Genomic DNA, 5,765 nt, shown 5'->3' with positions numbered 1-5,765 from the left:
GCATAACATATTCATTTATTCAAATAGAGTTTTTTTTTAATTTTCGGAATATCAAACATGAGTTCTGATTGTTGAATATTGCATTGTAGTGTGCTCGGCAGAAAGTTATATTTTATTACACAGTAGACCAAGGAAGAAACCGAACCCTTATCTGATCATCACTGATGTCCAACAACAAATTAACGGTAGAAGCAGAAGAAATGATACAAACGTAGCATTAGTAAGCCGACCAAGTAGGGATAGGGTGAGGTACGTGCAAAAGTTATTGTAAGCTGAGAGGATTAGGGAGAACTGGGTCATATATACACTTACAGGATGGCCAGGGAGATCATGGGTGATCCACTACTAGGATCGTGCGCCACCATCTCTGCAGGAGGGCGCCACGATCACACGCACGCGCTACACCGTATGCCAGAGGCGATACACACACACATGCGGTATACAAGTACAGTATAGTCTAACACCCCCCATCAGTCGTGATGTCGTCGGCGGCGATGCAAAGACTGAATCGGAACTCCGAGGAAACGTCCGACGGCAGTCCTTTGGTCATGATGTCGGCGAGTTGTTGACGCGTGGGGATGTGAAGAACACGTCGCGGACGAAGAGGATGTCCAGCTCCATGTGCTTGGTCCGTCGATGATGCACTGGGTTGGCCGACAAGTAGACAACAGACACATTGTCGCAGTACACCAGTGTCGCCTTGGTCACCGAAGCGAAGAGCTCGCCAAGGAGCTGACGGAGCTAGATGCACTCAGCGACGGCGTTGGCGACACCGCGGTATTCTGCCTCGGCACTGGACCGCGAGACGGTTGCTTGGCGCTTGGAGGACCAGGAGACGAGTGCGTCGCCGAGGGACACAAAAGTCAGACGTAGAGCGGCGGGTGTCGGGGCAGCCGGCCCAGCCAGCGTCGGTGAACGCGCGGAGGTTCAGGGTGCTCGAGGCGCGGAGATGAAGGCCGAGAGCGCAGGTGCCACGCACATACCGGAGCACGTGCTTGACGAGCGCGAGACGACACTCGCGCGGGTCATGCATGTGGAGGCATATCTGCTGGACGGCGTAGGCAATCTCGGGCCGCGTGATGGTGAGGTATTGTAGGGCGCCGGCGATGCTCCGGTAGGCGGACGGGTCGGTACGGCCCGTCGGCCGAGGGAAGCTTGCTCTTCGTGTCAATTGGTGTTGGCGAGGGGAGGCAAGTGTCCATGCCGGCACGATCCAGGAGCTCTTCAGCATATTGGTGCTGGGACAGGAAGAACCCAGCCGAGGTGTGAATGTGGATCCCGAGGAAGAAGTGGAGGGAGCCCAAGTCCTTCATCGCGAACTCGCCAGTGAGACGCTTGATGACACGGTGGAGCACGGCCTGCCAGGACGCGGTGAGCACGATGTCGTCGACGTAGAGGAGGAGGAACGCCGTGTCATCGCCGTGCCGGAAGGTGAAGAGCGAGGAGTCCGAGCGCGTGGCTATGAAGCCAATGGAGCGGATGAAGCCGGCGAAGCGAAGGAACCAGGCATGAGGTGCTTGCTTCAGCCCGTACAAGGAATTGGAGAGGCGGCAGACGTGTTCTGGCTTGGCGGGGTTGACGAAGCCGGCAGGCTGCAGGCAGTAGACTTCCTCCTCCAAGGTGCCATGGAGGAAGGCGTTGGACATGTCGAGCTGGTGCACGGGCCAGCCATGCGACGCGGCCAGGGTGAGCACCGTGCGGACTGTCGCCGGCTTGACGACGGGGGAGAACATTTTGCCATAGTCGATGCCGGCGCGCTGATAGAACCCACGCACAACCCAACATGCTTTGTAGCGGGTGAGGGAACCGCTGGCGTCGTTTTTATGCTTGAAGATCCATTTCCCAATGATCAAGTTAGCACAGGGGGACGCGACACTAGCTCCCACGTACGGTTGCGGACGAGTGTGTCATACTCATCTTGTATGGCGGCGAGTCAGTGCGGGTCGCGAACGGTAGCACAGACGGAGCTGGGAACCGGCGAGACCGACGAGGACGTCGAGGAAGCAGTTAGCGAGGCAGACGTCGAGGCGGTGGCCGTGTCGTAGTAGCGCGGGTTGGGGCGAAAGATGCCGCGTTGGGCCCGCGTGACCATGGGCGCCAGAGGCGCGATGGGCGGTGCGCGCGGCGCCGGCGGCGCGGTGCTATTGATGGAGACGCCGGCACACCCAGTGGAGGAGGACACATGAGTGCTCGACGAAGACAAGGCCGAGCTGCCCGTTGAGGAGTGCGCGACGAGGCTGGTGCTACGCAAGGGCATCGGGCGGTGAAGATGAGCCGGTCGTGGAAGAGCCGACGGTGGAGCTTGAATGCGTCGAGGGCGCACTAGGAGCGGGCAACGCTGAGGCGTCTGATGAGGATCCAACGCCCGCGTTTGAGCCAGGTAAAAGTGCAGGCACAACACGACTCCTGATCACGAGCGGGACCTGCAAGACAGGAGACGAAGCGGGCGATGCAGGCGACATGGGCGAAGGAGCAGGTGGTGTCGTTGAGAAGGGAAACACTGTTTCACGGAAGAGTACATGGCGGGAAGTTAGTATGCGGCGCAAGACAGGATCAAAGCAGCGAAAACCACGATGATCGGAGGGATATCTGAGGAAGACGGAGGCGATGGACCGAGGTTCAAGCTTGTGGCGAGTAGTAGCAGTGATATTCGGATAGCACGAGCACCCAAAGACACGCAACTGGGAGTAGTCCGGGCGACACCAAGCAGAAGCTCATGCGGAGTGCAAGGCGCCGAGGCGCGGCATGGCCGGCGGTTGATGAGGTAGGTGGAGGTGTTCAGAGCCTCAGCCCAGAATCATGGCGGCATTGATGCATGGCAGAGCAGCGAGCGGACCCCATTGTTGATTGTGCGAAGCACGTGTTCAGCCTTCCCATTCTGCTGGCTCGTGTACGGACAGGTGAGGCAGAAATGAGTTCCATGGCGGGCAAGCAAGGCATGCACGGCAGCGCTATCGAACTCGCGCCCATTGTCGGTCTGAAGTGCAAGGATGGGAAGCTAGAACTTGGTCTGAACATATGCAAAGAAATCAGTAAGGACGGAGAGAGTTTCAGACTTGTGTTTCAGAGGAAATGTCCAGATGTAGTGACTGAAATCATCGAGCACAACTAAGTAAAATTGATAGCCTGAGATGATTACAATGGGAGCTATCCATACATCAAGATGTAAAAGATGGAAAGGGAAAAAATCTAGTGGTGCTAGATGACTGAAACGGGAGTCTGGAGTGTTTGCCCAAGCGACAGGCATGGCAGACGAGCGGCTCGCGACTGAACTCTAGGTGGAGATCATCAACGATGGCGCGAAGCGAGGCAGCACCGGGATGCCCAAGGCGTTGGTGCCACAGCTCGGTCATAGCGACGCCGGCAAAGATGCACGAGGAGGGGAGTGTGGGCCGCACCACAGGGTAGAGGTCACCGTCGGAATCACATCGAAGAATTACCACCCTGGTTCGAAGGTCCTTAACAGAAAAGCCACTCGCGTCAAATTCAATAGAGATGGGATAATCACGACAAAGTTGTCGAACAGAAAGCAGATTTTTGACAAGAGAGGGAGAACGAGAACATTGTGAAGAGGAATAGGGGATGTGCCGGTGATCAGCGAGCCAGCACCAACATGGGTGATGGGCAGGCGCTCGCCGCTGCCAATGATGATGCAAGCATTAGTAGAGGATGGGCAAGCAGAGAGAAGATTACCGGGCGAGGAGGTCATGTGGGACGCAGCGCCAGAGTCGAGGTACCACTCCGGTGCGCTCCCAGAGGATGAAGGGCCGGTCGAGGCGTTGCGGAGGGCGGCCTGCAGCGAGGCCATGTCCCAGGTTTGGTGGGGAGTCGTGGACAAGCTCACTCCAGGGCTGCCGAAACCAGGAGAGGTGGCAACATACCCAGGAGGAGGAGCGCCGTAGACGTACGACGGGGGCGGAGGTGGTGACGGAGCCACGAACATGGCCTACTAGTGCGGCGTGCCAGGCCATGGGCTGAGCCCGCCAGCACCAGGCGCGTGCCAGGCCATCGGCCGGACCTGAACTAGGCCAGTCCATGAGTTGCCACCGGGCGCCGGCGCGGGGTACGTCGGAGGACGGGGAGCCGAAGGAGATGGCGAAGGAGGCCCGCAACCGCTGTTGCTGCGTCCACGGCGACGTTGGCGCCTGCGCCCCTGGTTGGTGTTGCTTGGCAGGGTCGCGGGTGGCGTCGAGGAACTGTCGTGGCCCGCGACGAGGGCGTGCACAGACTGCTCGCGAGCAGACTGCTCGGCGCGGTGCTCTTCAAGTAGGAGGAAGGAGTGCACCTGCAGGAAAGATAGGAGCAGGACCTGTGAAGTGATGTGCGGGATGGCGGAGTGGTACTGCCGGTTCAAGCCGCGGAGAAGGTTGAAGACCTGCTGCGGCTCGGTCACCGTTTGCACGAGGTCCCGAAGCTGATCGGTGAACTACTTGAGCTTGGTGCAGTACGCCATGACCGTCATGTCGCCCTGAACAACGGCATGGTACTCGGTGTCGAGGTAGACGACACGAGCGAGCTGGTTGTCATGGAAGATCCTGTCGACGGCTGCCCAGACGGTGAGCATGGTGTCGTCCGGCTGCATGACGGCGTCGAGGTGCTCTAGCGAGATGGTGGTGTAGAGCCAGTGCACCACGACGTGGTCCGCCATATCCCACTCTGGATCGCCGTGACGATGAACGGCCGCGGAGTCGACGTGGTCGCGGAGGCCGAACATGCCGACGATGGTGTCGAAGTGGCGACGCCACTGCGTGTAGTTGCCGGCGAGGAGGTCGAGGGTGACAGGAACATGGAGGCAAATGTCAACCGTCTGCAGTATGGAGGACGGGACAGAGGGCGCAGGTGGTGTAGAAGGAGGTTGGGCAAGGCGCATCGGAGCAGGGAGAGCGGGAGGTGGTGGTGCAGCCGTGCCCGCAGCAACGGCAGTTGCGTCGGCAGGAGGTGGTGGTGGTGGTGGTGGTGCATCGACCAAGGGAGCGGCGTGGAGGACGCTGTCAACGCCGTGCTGAGAGGAGCGAGGAGAGACGACGGGGTTATCGTCCATGGCGGCGGAAGCAGGATCGGCGACCGACGCAAATGGATTGAGCTGGTCGGGGGAGTCTGATACCATGTAAACCGAGAGGATTAGGGAGAACTGTTCATCGCATTCGATTATGCTCTAGGCTGGGTCATATATACACTTACATGACGGCAGCCCAGGGAGATCATGGGTGCTCCACTACTAGGGATCGTGGGCCACCATCTCTACAGGAGGGCGCCACGATCACACGCACACGGTACACCATATGTGAGAGGCGATACACACACATGCGGTATACAGATACAGTATGGAAAAAAATTATATGAGACCAGGTCTCACGGTTAGCATCTAATCACAAAGCATCTAATCTCTTCCCCTCTTGATTTCAAGTGGGGGGTGGGGTAGATGTTCTGTGATTTGTGAATGCCACGTGTCATCCATTAGAATGGGTCTCACCTGCTAAGAGCATTACTAGTAGAACCCTCAAACCCTCAAACCCTTATAAATAACTGCTTTTTTGCAGTTTGCGAGCAAAAAATCGCGTAGACTAGAACCCCTTAACCCTCAAACCCTTAAATTTTTTAAGGGTCCAACCCTCAAACCATGTCCCAACCTTCAGAAGTAAGGGTTGGGGAGCAAAACCTACCCCAACCCTCACTTGGCGGTTATCCTCGCGCCAACTCCCGCGCCCGCGCCCACGCCCGCGTCCGCCGCTGCTAGTCGCCCCCGCTGCCGCCGGCCGCCCCGT

The sequence above is a fragment of the Triticum dicoccoides genome, chromosome 6B (assembly GCF_002162155.2).
Source record: "Triticum dicoccoides isolate Atlit2015 ecotype Zavitan chromosome 6B, WEW_v2.0, whole genome shotgun sequence".
Classification (NCBI taxonomy): Eukaryota; Viridiplantae; Streptophyta; class Magnoliopsida; order Poales; family Poaceae; genus Triticum; species Triticum dicoccoides.
Note: the sequence above shows the minus strand (reverse complement) of the source record.